The sequence below is a fragment of the Ciconia boyciana genome, chromosome 3 (genome assembly GCF_034638445.1).
Source record: "Ciconia boyciana chromosome 3, ASM3463844v1, whole genome shotgun sequence".
NCBI classification, from domain to species: domain Eukaryota; kingdom Metazoa; phylum Chordata; class Aves; order Ciconiiformes; family Ciconiidae; genus Ciconia; species Ciconia boyciana.
In genome coordinates, this window is record NC_132936.1 from 70,790,219 (window position 1) to 70,805,627 (window position 15,409).

At 43.3% G+C, this 15,409-nt stretch overlaps 1 long non-coding RNA gene across 1 annotated transcript; it reads left to right on the forward strand.

The window, feature by feature from the left end:
* Window positions 1-5,168: 5,168 nt before the first annotated feature.
* LOC140650061 (uncharacterized) lies at window positions 5,169-14,901 on the forward strand. Its single transcript, XR_012041841.1, has 3 exons — window positions 5,169-5,203; window positions 14,002-14,102; window positions 14,749-14,901. It is a non-coding gene; the product is annotated as an uncharacterized lncRNA (long non-coding RNA).
* The last annotated feature ends 508 nt before the right edge of the window (window positions 14,902-15,409 follow it).

The following is a 15,409-nucleotide window of genomic DNA, read 5'->3' on the forward strand; positions in this document are numbered from 1 at the left end:
AGCCTGGCAGGGTTTATCACTGGGTGGTACATGGATTGAGCAGAAGAGATCACAGCCCAGCGCTACAAAGAAATTGGAGTATTATGGGCAATAGCTATGCAACCTCCCAAATAAAATAATAGGTCATCTTGCAAGTACTAATCTGCACTAAAAACCTGTCAGAGCCTTAACCTGTCTTGTTATGATGTCTTCTCCATTGAAGTTGAAAGGGTTTCCTGCAGAACAAATCCTGTGTGTATCTATCTTTAATTCTTTCTCCCTTAAAAAAAAAAAATCTTTCTCACTTCCCAGTACTTCTCTGGGACTACTGAGTGTGGTGGGGGCAGATATCTTTTGCTTGAGGCCCTTATTTTAAGGGTGGAAAGTGCTTTTGCTGTCTTCATTCTTTGTTTTTAACACATAATTATGCTGGAGGTTTGTCATCTTGAGAACTGGTTTCTTTTTCTCATGGAAAAGAAAAGATGAGAGTAAGCTCTCACCAAGAGTCATTGTAAGAACAGTAAGAGTTGGTCGTTTAGCTACAAATCTGCACTTTTCCTTCCGTGTGTGACTGCCTCTGATGGGGCCCAGGCTGCCCCCGAGGACAGCATGGGGTGCAGGTGTCAGACCTCTGCTGCTGAGCCTTCAGGCTGCCCTGGGCTAGGGACCTGTGCTCAGGTAAGAGGCAGAGGTGGCTGCTCTGGTTAGTTAGCCCTGTGTAACTGAGTCTTTCTGCCAAAGTCCACCTATCAGTGAAAATTGCATGTAATGCCTGCCTAATTTTCTCTGTAGCCCTAAAGCCAGAGCACCTACCCATCTTTTTCTCTGCCTGGGGGGGAATTCAGGCAGCTTACACAGAATAGGTCAGAATGGGTTTTCAGTCTTGGTTATCTGGAGCTCCTCATCCAATAACCCCAAAGACAGGGCGGCTGTTACACTTGTGAATTCCGTCCATTTTACTCTCAGTAAAACTTGTGTATTAATTCCCTTAAAGGGCCTGGATGTAACTTATGTTCTGTTCCTTTAAAATAAAAACAACAAGAAAATCCGTATAGTGCTTATTTGATGGAGGAAAAGGGAAGAACAGAACGAATCTTGATATGCACTCTGTAAAAATCTATTATAGCCCCTAAAAGTGGTACATGGGTGTGCTCCAGTTCGCTTTCACTCCTTCACCTTTGGAAGCGGATAACCTTTATTTTGGTACAATGTTACTGTGTTAGATGTGAAAAGGTCCCCTGACATCACATGCCTAATTGGGGCTCCTCAGTGAATAGGATCTGGCCTTTTAGTGGTGTCCTGAATGCACTAGTGACTTGCTGACAGGAAGCCCTGTAGCGATAACAAAGGAAGAAATGATTCAGCAATCACCGGAAAGCCTCCCTTGATTTCACATCTGCTAGTCCATCTATTTCCATGCTGGCTGAGCCGCCTTCACATGAGGGCAAAGTCTCTCATTGTTCAGTACTTGGTGGTTCTCTTTTTTCTTTCTTTCTTTTTAGTTTAAAATGTCACATTTTCCACAGGCAGTATCAAAACCAAAATAAAACAACTGCTAGGGTGATGGAGTGTCACAAAGTATTAGCTACTGCTAGCTGCAGCAGAAAATGGGTATGTGAAGACAAAAGTGCTGCATTATGAATGGCAGAACGATTTCCAAAATTAGCTTAAGAAAGTCCAAGGGATTAGGGTATTGTTTTACTGAACTGTGGCAGACCATTACTGTCTCTAGGGTGACTCTGCTGCAGCCCTTTAATAGCAAAATCCCAAATCCTGCTTTAGATAAGTTGGTTTTGGTTTGTTACTGTAACAAAGAGGCACTATTCAAAGTTTAAAATGCTTTTGCTTTGTATTACAGTACCCAATGTGCTTAAGCAGCTAAGGAAATATTAGGAAATTATTTTATTTAAAAAAGAAAGCAATAAAGCCAGTCTTTCTGTTGATCCATGCTTCTTGTGAGAGTACAGTGTATGCCAGCATGCTTAGCATGACTAGGAAAATTCTTTTGCTGTATTTGGGCAACACATATGCCAGGGCATTTTTACACTTATCTGGATGAACTCAAAACATCAAATGTCCTGGACCAGATATTGGAACATGGTCAAAATTAATAAATATGCTAGGAAGCACATAAATAATCGCAGCTGTCTAACCCTGATATGTTTATTTTAAAACGTGTAACAACATAAAGGTTACGCATCCTTGTTTTAATGCAGTTCATGATGTAGAATGTACAAATTACCATATGAAATCAAAGCAGTTGTCCATATAATTTGTCATTTCATCTCCTAATTAAAACAAGTCTGAGGTATCCGTGAAGTTGTGTTCTTTGCCCTAATTAAATAAAAAGGAAAGTAGCATTTGCTCTGTGTGTTCACAGAGAACGCTGTCCTCTTTTTGAAGCAGCTTAGCTTTTCCACGTTATGCCTTGACTAACTCCTTGTGCTACTTCTCTTCCAGCTCTTTTATTTTTTTTTTTAAGTGTCTGTGTTTTCTGTGATGCTATATTGCTGCATGGTTACTGGGGTTTTTATCTTCTTAATTTAGGCCTCTGGATTATTTTCCTTTTTGTGAGGGGGTGTAGGAGAGGTAAGGATTGTTTGCTAAGTCATTCTTAAGATCTGATGTGAGAGCTTTCTGAAGGTCCAGGGAAAACTTTGGCAGACTAACTCTCCTATGAAGGTGGTGGGGATGCAGTTCTGTGTCAGAGGCACTGGAGCCCAGCCAAGGCATGTCAAATCTCAAGTTAATCCTGTCTGGGGAGAGCTTAAGATGATTATATTTAAACTAATGAAGGTAAGTACCAACTTTAGGTCATATCTTTGGAAAACGGTAGTAGTCACTCACCACGGTAGGACTCCATGCACGGTAGGATGGGGGTGACCTGGGGAGGGTGGATGGCAAAACACACTTTCCCCTGTGGCCTTAACAAGGTGACAGTCTCTGTAAATTTTGGCAGGGTCGATATGGAATAAAGTGTTAAACTGGTGTTAATCTACAAGTGAAAACTTCACCCATATACTCCAAAGTGACTGTGTTTCCAGCAGAGTGACATCCAGTTGTGATCACCAATGGAGGTTTTCTGGAGGGTGGCTATAGGCCCAGAAGGCATGAGGCACTTCGTAGCAGGGCACTCCCAGCAGAAGTCGCACAATTATTTGTTGGGAAGCATTGCAGGACCATTTCAGAAGTCTTCCAAGCGTTTTATAGAGGAAAATGTGACTCAGGAACACAAGCCCCTAGCTGAAGGGAATGTCAAGCTTTAATTATGGCTTTCTTGCTGTGCATGAAAGGTCAATCCCTATGTTATGGAAAGTTGGGAATAAAAATATTCATAAAACCTTAGGAGAAGAGCACCAGGGGGTGGGGAGAAGAGAGAGAGAGCATGCATTTACAGAGCAGGATGTTCCCCATTGATCTGGAATTCAGCTGTGAAAGTGAAACGAGGAAATAAAGCACCATCTTCACTGCTTAGGAAGCTTCATTTGTCATATCTGCGAGAATTGTTCGAATTACCAGTGTTTCTTCATCAAGGCTGACACTTTACCCTCATATGACTGTCGTATTGTCTGTCCCCTGTGCCGATGTCGATACAAACAAGGATACAGTACCAAGGGATTGTGTGTGCAAAAAGGTGCTTTTCTACGGGACAACTGTAAATATTTACTTGAGCAGTTGAGTCTTATATATGTATATATATACACACACGCACACATATTAAAAAAATATGTATTTCTATAGATATATTAATAGACTAAATATAAAGCTCTGGGAGCATATAGACCTAGCGATGGCCAGTTACGATCCCAGGAAAGACGTGGTGTGATTTCAGAGCTGCCTTTCGTTGAGGCGAGGTTGCCGGGCGCCCGGCGCTGGGGGGCAGCGCTGTCCCGCCGCCGCCCGGCAGAAACCTGCCGCGCCGAGAAAGCACTTGGAGTCTGAGCACGCTAACAGCGCTCTGAGGGGCTCCCTGCAGCTGAAGAGCAGGCAAACGCAGCCCTGGCCGCATGCCTTGCACGCCTCACCCCCCCCCCCCTTTTTTAAAAAATGAGAAAGCCTACGTTCCTTTTGCATCCCCCGCGCACTTTAACCTGTTAGAGGGGAGGGGAGGGAGCTCGCAAGCTCTGGACTGGGCTCTGAGCAGTTAATGTGCTGAACCGTCCTCGCAGTCCATTTTTGCAGAGTATTGCTCTGCCAGAAGATGACGGGACCCGTGGAGGCACAGCAGCTGAGTCCCTCAGGCTCCCTAGAAGGCCTGGAGCGTGTGGATCGCACCCGCACCGCAAAAAAGGAAAAGTCAGGGGATCGGTCTGGCTGCCTCAGGTGGCGCAAGTATTGTCCATGTCCAGTTCTCTGTAGGAAGTATGTAATAATACAGTGACTAATTTTGTGCTTCTGCATACTTCATCTTTACATTTCTAGCAGCCTAGTGAATGCTGGAGAGAGCCACTATCTTCTGCTGCATTTCAAAGAGCAGTCTATTACGGGAAGTTGCGCATTATGCTTTCTTGTGGAAACATTACTTTTTTCCCCCATATGCTGATATTTTTTCTATGAATTCAAAGTAACTTGAAACCTTCGGCTGTTCCCTGAGTATGTGAAGTGAAGTATCAGCCAATGTGACAGAAGTATCCCATATAAAGGAAATTCTTGATCACTGAAAGTCCATTCTAAAAAAAGCTAAATATTTATTGAATGTTGCTCCTAACATGAACCTTTTAGCTGCCCTGGGGCAAGAGGGTGGTAAACAGTGGTAGGTATGGTCTATAAAACTGTATATGGCATCCAGCTTTTTTCTGGCTCTGAGGAGGCTCGAATTTTTCAGGAAGCATCTTCCTATTTCTCTTTTTTTTAATTGCCACATTAGTTGAGTGACTTACCTGTTGTTTCCACCACTGGAATTTTTTTGTTAGTGACTTTAGTTTGTGTCACTGGGAAATAATCATTTTCTCTTAGCTACTGTTGATGCTTTCTTTCTCTAGAGTTCCCCAGGGAAGCAGATTCCCCGAGCACAGCGATTACTTACGGACTTAATTTGTGTATGTAAAGATTGCTCATGGTGCTAAGGATCGCTGTGATCAAGCCATCTCTGCTGGGATTTCTTACATTGTGGTAAATAACGTGTCTCGCTCTTTTCAGTTTAAACATGCAGTTCTTATTCCCATAGGTAAAAATGGTGCTGTGGATGAAGTCCATTTACGTGTTTCATTTTCTGACAGAAGAGGTATATATTCCTTTTTTATTTTTAGGGTGTTAGAACCACAAAAACAAATTGTGAATGTTTTCTTTGCTTTAGCAATAATGATAATATCTGGTTCCTATATCATGCTGTTGGATAATGTTATTTCCATTTCATACATGGGGAACTGAGGCACAGCAAAGTAAAATGGATTCCTGGAAAACACCCAAAAAGCACATGGCAGAAGCTGGAAAACAATCAAGTATTCTCAGTACTAGTCATCTGCTTTCTGCACAATGTTCTTCTTCATTAAAACTGGAAGGATTTTCTTTTCTTGGGAATGAGGAGGTCAAGCATTGTGTGAGATGCATTTAAACTCTAATTTAGCTCCAACTAGCTGAAAAAAAGAATGTAACGATCTGCATTTTTTGAAACATAAATAACTTTAAATGTTTTATTAAAACATAATTTGATGTAGTGGGGGGAAAGAAGGACCAGAAAATGAAAAGTTAAGGGAAGGGAAGAAGGAAATATCAGTAAAAAGGTGAAACAACTGTTATTTCTATTGCTATAATAACTAACCCGTTCTAAGGGTTTGTAAACTTAATACAAATAACCTGACAAGGCTTCCTCGGCCTATTGAAAGAACACAAAGCTCAGGCTAAAATACATTTTGTAGGTACCTGCAGTTACAGATTTCCATTACTCTTTATTTCCATAGTAAACAGGGAGGTGGCCCATCCCACCTCTCTCTGCTGTAGGTGGTTCCACAGCTATAATGTGCTCTGAAAGGTGAAGGACCCTATTTACAGGACAGGTGCCATAAAGCACATGCTTATCAGCCATGACTGAATAAGGCTTTTGATCCTGACTAGTCACATTTTTCCTTTGAACCTACAAGCCAGAGAAAGTGCCTTGTAATGTTGAAACTGTTTTTTACAAAACATAAAACCTCCCACTTTGGACATCAGAAAACAGACTTGCTCTGTCGGACTGAAAATAGAAATCCCTCTTCTTCCATCATTCACTTCTCTGATTTGTGCCAATAGGTCACAGCAAGCGTGGTTGTCATTATGGTACTGATGCATCCCACTTTTCTTGTCCTCCTCTTGTGACTCAAGGGTAGAGTATTCCCCAGGACCACTAGCACATCCTTCTCGTAGCCCTGCAAGGATTTTTCAGGGGGGGTGGCACTCCCTATGGTACTTTCCCTAGGGCACACTAGTTTCATACCCACGATAGCTTGGGCCAGGCTAATCTGCCTTTTTGTCTACACAGAGCAGTCATGTACATCATGAGGTGCTTGCTCTGAGCATCCGGTGATCCCCATACTGCTGCAGAAGTAGATAGCCAGCTTCCCGCAAACGGAATTTTTACCTATCTGTGGGCTGATATTTTGGTATGGGCAACCTGACCGAAAGATTAGTAAGAGACTGCAAAGAGATTCATGTTATGGTTTAGTCTTACTTCTTTTGAGAAAGAAATGCATCTCCAAAGAAGCACCCACTTTAAGAGAACAAAGGTTCAAGATTGCTCTGGGACTACTAGAAAATATTGGTACTTCTGTCTCATGGCCCTTCAGAAAGTGAAAAAATATGCCAATCCTGGTGGGATTCAACAGGCAACTGATTAATAACTATCACCTTGAAGAACAAATGATGCCTGTTCACAGAGAGAGTATGAGAAGCTGAAATCTTATTTCCTTCTCATTGCTGTGATTAAAGTTGGGAGGGATCATATGTTATATTAGGGGCCTCCAGTCCTTTGCTGTAATGGATCATGGGATACAGAAGATTTTGGTAAATGGCAACTCTCTATTATTCCAGGAAGTTGCAAGATGATACCCAAACATACGTATGAAACACTGAAGGCAAGAGGATACCATTTCTAAAACTATTTCCTTGTGTGGCAGGTCTTATCTATGCTGTTATGGCCCACGTGTGACACTGGCAAGACTGAAGACAAGTATTTTCAAATGGACTCAGTTTGGGATGTAGTTGTTTGGCTGGCTGTGCTCAGGCAACCAGAAAGTGTACTGGTTAATACTGGTATGCCTTAGAAACAGGGAAGGGAGAGAAGGGCTGCCCTGTGGTCTTGCACGCTGGAAATACAGGGTGACATTCATGAGTTACTGATTGGAAAGGTATGTGCTGCTTTCCTAGTCAAATTGAGCTAGAGACCTATTATAGTTATTTCTGGTGATCACATAAGTTTGCTGGCAATACATTACTACTTAAGAATGTAAAAGGATGGTTGTTCTGGTCATTTTAGGAATAATTTATTCTTTGCAATTTCAGTGTTGCATTTTCTATAAGCCTTTATTTTGACTATAAAACTGTAGTTGGAAAGTTTATTTAAGTCAATTTTTTAAAAAATGTCTGGTTTGGGTTTTGAGTTAAAAAAAAAGTCACAACCCTTTGGTTTTCCAGTGATTCAAGCATTATTCAGCTCTAATAAAAACCTTCAAATATGTATATATTTTTAATTTATAAATAGTTTTGAACAACCACTACTACATGGGAAAAAAATCCTCAAGTTCTTAAAGATACAGTTAAGGGGGGGGTGAAGATTTGACAGACTACCTGCCTGTTAGCAGCTTGAATGTTTTTTTTTAAAGTATAAACCAGTGTAAATGAGAGCATACTTGTTTTTAAGCAGTCAGTGTACATACAAAACGCCCAAAACCAGCAGTCTTAACTAAACTAAATCAAAACATTGCAAACAGAGTTGTTAACTTTGGAAGGAGGGTTTTAAACCAAGTTTGATGGGGGAAGAGGCACTGAGGGCTAGAGGTAAGAGAGGAAACTTTGCAAAGGATGGAGACGTGCCCGGGAGAAGGCTGTAAGGAGGACTTTGACATTCCCATTCAGAAGGGAGGGTGCTCAGAGGCTTACTTTGTATGCAAGTGCACTAACGTGTTGAGCCCAGGTGGCACACAAGAAGGGCTGGAGGTCCATACGCAGTTACAAGGCTGAATATGGATGAATTGTGCAGAATGTCATGATAGGAGAGCTCTGATCCTCTCTTTGAAAACAGGTCTTGGGGCTGGTCAAGCATGTCCAAGTCCTACAGCCGTGTCGGGTCAGCCCAAGGACAGAGAGCCTTTAAAGCCTTTTCTCCCTGTCTCAGCTTCCAGTACAGCACTATTTAGTCGGGCCAAAGAATCTACTGGATTTCATCCAGACTTCCCTTGTTCTTAGGGCTGGATTTACTAGAGTTTAAATAACAATGAAATGTGAACTGATTTTGTCAATCTGGCTGCCCTTTAGGTCTCAGATCCCTTTGTCTGTTTCTACTCCCATAACAAGCAGCCTTTTCAAAAAATGATACAACCACACGATCTGGCAAGCCAGGATGCTGCTAGAAACAGACTATGTAGGACTTAGGTCCCAGGCTGGCAAAACTGCTGGCTCGTGGTCTGTGCTAAAGATCCAACTGTGGAGATTTGTGGTATTCTTGCATTAATATCGGTAACTCTGGTTGATGGTGATTTATATGCTCAGACCTTTGCATCCAGAATCTTTCCTAGAGCAGCCTTTGCCACGTGAGCTGTTAAAGAGCTTGGTGAGCTAGTAGTACAGCCTGAATATGTTCTGGCCCCCTCCTTGAGCTAGCTTTACCAGGGAATAACCAGAGTAATAACTCCAGTTCCCAGCTCAAGGAAGGCTCCTTCTAAGCGACACTGAGCAGTACAGCTCATTGAAGAGAGAAAAAACAGTTTCCTTGTTACTCAAGTGCTAGCTCTGACTAACCAGCTGAGGAATATTTGGTGGGATGCTTCAGCTCCTCCTGCCTACTAATGACCCCCAGGTTGACTCTGGAGGAACTCTGGAGAGCTGTTACATAGCTGAGTCTCCTTATGCTCCAGGCAGCTGATGATATGTGGGATACGTACATGTGATGGTGTGTGAAGACAATGACCAATTGCCTGGAAGAAGACATGTGAAAAAGGTTAATGATATGAACAACATGAGCTCGGATGACAGTTCCTTTCTGAGCACACTGTGAGTGTCCTGCAAGAGTGTCTGAGCATTTGTAAGGTGTTTACATCCCCTCTTCCCTCTATAACCAGCTTGCTAACCTGTTCAGAGCACAGAGACCATGTTACAAAGGTGGCTCCTGGGAATACTCAAATTTGGGGAAAAATCTCCACATTCCCCTTCTCAGCCAGATTTTGCCAAACCTAATACCTGCTCTTTTTCTCCCTAATGTTCTTTTTTTCCAGTACTGGTATGGTGTGAAACAATGCAAAGGAAAGTTGCTCATTTGAATGCCAACAATTTAAGAGCGCTCTGATATTCACAGAATGAATTATGGCCTTTGCAGAGTCTGAGACATTAGTTAGAAGTCAGGGGTTTGCAGGAAATTGTCCTGCTATGGAGTGCAAAAAGCTTACCTGTGCTTTTTTTTCACCAGCAACGGATACTTCTTAGCATTTATTAAAAGGGATAAAATCAGAAGGGAAGCAGCACAGGTTGCAGTGAGACTTTTTTTTTTATCAATACGTGAAATGGTGCCTCAGTAGAGGAGCCAAAGGCTGTAACAGTTTCTTTGACAGAGTTTTATCAGTGCAACTTGTTCATGGTCACCAGTAGCCTGCTGTTTCTAGTCTAAGAACTCCCACCCACACGTGCCTATCTATTGTGCAGATGCTGAGCAGGCAAATAATTTTCTAGAGCGTATACAGTTTGCATAGAACTGGGGAGGGTATTTACAAAATGGAGAGGAACTAGGGATAGAAGAGGATTTGTCTTCAGCAGGGTTTTCTGGAAAACAGAAAGCTGAAGGTGCCAGAGGAAAGGGATGACCCAAAACAGCCTCTCCTTGTTCTGTGGGAGACCGGGCATGCTGGCTGCCACCGGTGTGCAGTCACGGGTGTTAGAGGCTGTGGATGCACAGTACCAGCAGGCAGTAACTGTTCTGAAGTTGGAGGGACATGACTGATCAGTGACATTTTCCTAAAAGATAAATCAGCAGTGGATTTGACTCTTGTCCTTTTTCTCTTGATGCTTTGATCGCTCTACTAATTCAGACAATGAAGGTTAATATGTTGCTCTTTTCTATTAGTTTATTTCTAGTTTTGAGGTCCTTACGCCAGTGTCATCTGCTTGCTGTGAACAGTAGAAAAAGTAAGAAAAACCCTAGTGGAAAGGTGGTTTTGAGCTGATGGTCAGGAGATTTTCTGGGTTCTAAAAAGATTCGGTTCATGGTTTTGGTCAGACTATGGCAGCATGTGGAAAAAAGATGGGTTTTTTGCATGGCAGCAACAACAGTCATAATGTAGTGATGTTATCTGGAGGTATCTCGTTCAGCTGGAGTGCAGCTGGGAAATCTGCTGTGCAAATACCCTGCCAAAAAACAAACAAACAAAAAAAATCCCTGCTTTCAGAAGTTTCCCGTCCATGTAGCTAAGACAGAAAAGAAGGCAGTCATTGAAGTACCTTGGGACTGCTGTATGTAGGAGGAGGAAGATAGTTTGCTTAAGCTATATACCTATCTCTTAGATGGCTAGAATAATATAGAACCTACAAGCAAGTATAAATCTGTCCCTTCCATGTTTATGGGGCCTCTCCATGACCTGAGAATACTTTTCCATCAAAACAGACTGCACCAGGGTGAGCATCCAATTACAACACCTGTGGCCAAAAAGCTTGTAAAAGCAATATTTCCTCATTCAGTTAGCACTGGATGTGGCTGATGGCAAATTAAGTGATGAGGAACCTCTATGGCCAAGGAAAAGGAAAGGCTCCTCCACAGGAACATTTTCTGTATGGGAAAGAAAGGGCAAGTATAAAACTGGGTTGCTGCAACAGAGACATTATTGTATGTATTGTTTTATCTCGTATTTACCAGGAGTTGTCCAGAATATGAAGTGATGGAATTGTGTGGGCTCCAAAGCTATGTACAAAATTTCAGCAGAAGGCTAAGAATTATTTTATTGCCTTTTTTGTAAAAGTAAGGTTGCTTTCCCATTCATTGTCACATGCTGGTGTGTATTTTACAATTCTTGTCTGCTCTTACATTGGCTTGGGGTGAAGTGTTGGGGTGGGGGTCAGCAATCCACCATTGCTGGGATGCTGGCTCTGGTTTTCATGCACCAGCAGAGCACTGTTCATAATCCTCTTCCCCAGCTCCCTCCCCCTCAGCACAGAGAGATGTGAAAGTCTTCCAGACAATAGCTTCTGTATTCTGTAAACACACCAAAGGTCATAAAGTTATACAGTGCTAACATTAGTTCCTGCTTTTCAGCCTCTGCTACCCCCATTTGACCCTGTATGATTGTGTAAAAAGGTGAATAGTCATCTACAGGCTTAACAGAGAGAAAAAGTGAGTTTGGTTACTTCCGTAATAGGAGAAACATTTTCCCAGTAGGTGTTACTGGCTTCGGGGAGTTTTGTTTGCTTTTTACGTTTCTCTGTCTTGCCAGCACTGTTAGGTTTCTGCCCAGAGTTTTACTTGAGTGGTCAGAAAAGTCTTCAGTTACCTGTGATTAGATACGGTTGTTTTACCCCTTGGTTAAAGTTTGCATACAGTGCTGTCTGGGGTCATTCACTTGACTGCGTAAGTGACAAATGTAGCAAGAACGGGACATTTAGCAGAGTCTAAATGTTTAATGGCACAGGCCTGCCCTCTCTCAATCTGATAGGGTAAATAGATTTTATTCTGTGAAAGTAATTAAAGGAATTTGTGCTCTCTTTAAAATATTTGATGAGCTCTTCCGAAAGAAGCATTAAGTAGCATGTCAATAAATGGGAACCAGGCCTATAAAACTGAGCTTTGGTTTTCTCTGGCGTTTACTGATTTTCAGGCTTTGTGCATGTCTCCCTCAAGCCTGGCAAGGCAGTGAGGACATCTGTTTCTGTGAATGAGCAGAATGCGCTTGGCCTGTGAGCAGAAGGTGTATTTCAGGCTACGGTATCATGTTTTTGCTCTAACAGCTTCCGGGAAATGTAACTTCTGTGTGTTTAAGGTTAGTGGTAAACAATGTGAAAATATGGAAAGCAGCAATTCCTGCTGTTAAGTTGTTCCTTCCCCCCACTCTCTAAGTTAGAAGTGTCTTATCTCACTTCTTTGAGAATAAGCAATGTGAAGGTGCCAACTTGCCCCAAGCTATTTAAAAGGTTCAGAGATCTATAACCTCACTGGAATTTGATGTGTCAAAGTGGGCTGTTGGAAAGAGCCACATCCAAAATTGGCAATTAACATTTCAAACCCTTGATTTCAGTGTCTTTTGTTTGGAAATGTATGATCTGACATCTGCTGTTTTATTTAGGATTGCAAGGTTTGCCTTTTTTGTCTTGTTTCCTCTGTGTGTCTGTGAGAATGCCATCCTGGCCCCATTGCAGTCAACAGTAAAGCCCTCATTTGACATCAGCAAGAGCAGGATTGGACTCCTGGTGCTCTGTTGCTTCCTTGCAGTGCACAGCAGGCTCCTCAGATTTTTAAGGGGTTCATCCAACTAGGATAAATCCCAAAAGACGATAGACTTGGGGACCCCCTGCGTCAGCTCAGTAACTGGAGTCTCAGAGCCCTGGGTTAGGGAGAGGCTGATCCCCAGAGCTGCAGCCTGGGGTGATGGCTGCGGGAGTTCAGCTGGGGCCTGGCCCAGGGCAGGGAGGCCACCTCCTGTGCCTCTCCTTCTTGCATAGAGCTGGGGGGCCTGGAGCTCTCCAGAGCGTGCAGGAGGGCGAGGTTGTGACTGTGCAGCCTGCTGCACTACTGGAGCTGGTGCCACTACGGGCAGTAATGTCATATTGTACGAGCACTTCTGCAAACAAATAGGGCCATTCTCCCCAGTCTCATGGATTCACGTGCTCCTCTAGAGTCATGGAGAAGGAATGGCTTAGCTTAGGCTGTCTTAACCCCTGCAAGATCTCATGCCTCTTATTTGGCCCAGGTACATCTTTTACATGAGGCTTGCACTCTTCCTGGTCCTGCTCCGTACGTCTGGCTTCCTTGTTAATTCTGTCTTTATTTTTGGACTGATGTGAGATCCAGACCATCGCACACTGCTGTCGTTATTTAGAGATGCACCTCCCCATCCTCTTAAAATTCCTTTATTGCTTTAGTTTTGCACTAAAAGCAATAATAGCTTAGAAAGAAAAACAATAAGAGTGTACTTCACGTAATCCAAACTTCAGCTCCCCCGATTGTTGGCTCCACTTTCCCGGCTTGTGATGTCAACAGAAGTCTTGAAGATTAAGAACACATATCAAATTTCACTGGCTGGCTTAAAGTTACCCTACTGGGAAATGTTGCAGACCCTTTTTCCCTCTGCCATGTAAAATCTTAAGAAGTTTAATAAACAAAAAAAGTCTGAAGAAAGTCAAGGCTTCTACTGAAATGAAAGGGATGGGGGCCTCCTGAGCAGGGCGTAGCGTACAGCCGCCTTCTGCCTAGGATTTGTTTGTGTCCTGCCTGCCCACCACCAGGAGTGCTGCCACATCCCATGGTATCGCCACAGCTGCCGCTCCCCACTACCTAATCTAGGCTTGGACTTCATCTGCTCTGGTTACCTGCCCAGCTGCTCCAGATTTGCACTTTTTCCAAACACAGTGAAGAGTTTCTCTTCTCTTTTCTGTCTTCTCCCCAGGCCATCAAACAAGAACATCCACATTGCTACTGTGGGTCCCCTTGGGCACCCACGAGCTTTAATGTTTTGAAATGGTTGGGGGTGGGTGGGGAGCTTGGTTTCTTTGGAAATGAAACAAGCCTAAATTTTTGATGACCTATAAATGAGATCGTGATTAAGCTTAATGTAGAATGGAAGCAGTGGTGTGGGTTTTTTTCCTATAATGTGTTTATATACATCCAACACAAGAAGCATTTCATTTGTTTTTAAGGAAATTGTATTGTTGTCAAAAGAGAAACTTTCCCTGGAGCCCTTCTAATGTGGTGAAAAACAGACCCAACCTTGCTCTCATCTGCACTCAGCCACACTGCGGTAAGCAAGTGAGAAAGCTCAGTATGTGTGTGTGTTTTGACAGTGGCACGAAATTTTATACCTCTGCTGTGCAGTTACTGCTACTCCCACATGCTGCTTGTTATCTATTTACTCTCATACTCTAGGATAAAAATCATGCCTTTTTGGCATGTAAGACACACACCAGGAAGGACTCGTTTCAAGAGCGACCAGGAGAGGGGCCCAGGGAGTGGAGGGTCCAGTTTCTGGGATGGCTCCTACGTCCCCTGTCTGAGCACACGCTGGCTGACGCTAATGCAGGGGGCAGAGCCCTTCTAATTCCCTGTTGTATTTGCATCAGATAAGGCAGTAACTTCTGACTTAGCCTTTTCATGGGAGCAAACTTTCACTTCATTAACACTGGTGTCATTAGCGGGATGGGGTAATTCACTGTGTGATCCAGACCTGGCTGCAACCGGCACGGAGCCATCCAGTGGCAGTGCTAATTAGTGCCTTAGTGCCACGTGAACACTTCTCCACTGTTGCTTTGGCTGAGACCACAACTAATTTCACGTGAATTGCTAAGCAGCCATTGCCTGGTAACTAATTTTGGCCTCTAACTGCTTCGGCAAGACCTCCAACCCTGCCGCCGAGGATAAATGACATCCTGTTGTTATCTGTCCTCTAGGCAGCTGCTAAATTCCCACAGCAGCTTTGGCTTGCCGTCTCCACTGAAGGATAGCACTCCTGGCGTTGCAGCACGTCCCTGACATGAACGTGAATAACGAGTGTGATTAGGGGCTGACCAGGGAGAGACGCATCAGGCCCCAGTGGCAGAAGCTCAAGTTGGACCCTGGAAGTATTTCTTCCTTTTTGGTCTAGTTTTTGGATCAAGGGGGAGGGGAAGGGGGAGCAGGAGTGCTGAGGTGGGGCTAACAGCTTTCACCAAATTCCCAGGAGACACAGCCAGACACTTTTATGCATTTAATTTGCTTCTGATCATTTGGTGTGGCCATGCAATATGACTGCGTGCATGGCACTGTGAGGAGCTGCAGGGGAAATACCTATGGTGAAGGATTATTTGGGATCACAGAGGAGGAGAGTAGTGTGTTTTGGCAGGGGTGCAGACAGGGTTTACCCAGGAGATGTAAGAAAGATAATCTAAACTTTCTGATTAGCTGGATTTTGTAGTTGGGCAGGGAGTTAGTGGTGTTAAGTGAGCTATTATCTACAATGGAAAAGTATCTTCTTGCCAGGAGTCCAGAATATTAATTTATCTTGAGTTGTTAAATTATGGTTTGGTGTCTATCCTCAAGTGGCTTTTAGCTATTTTCCTAGTGCCTACTGTA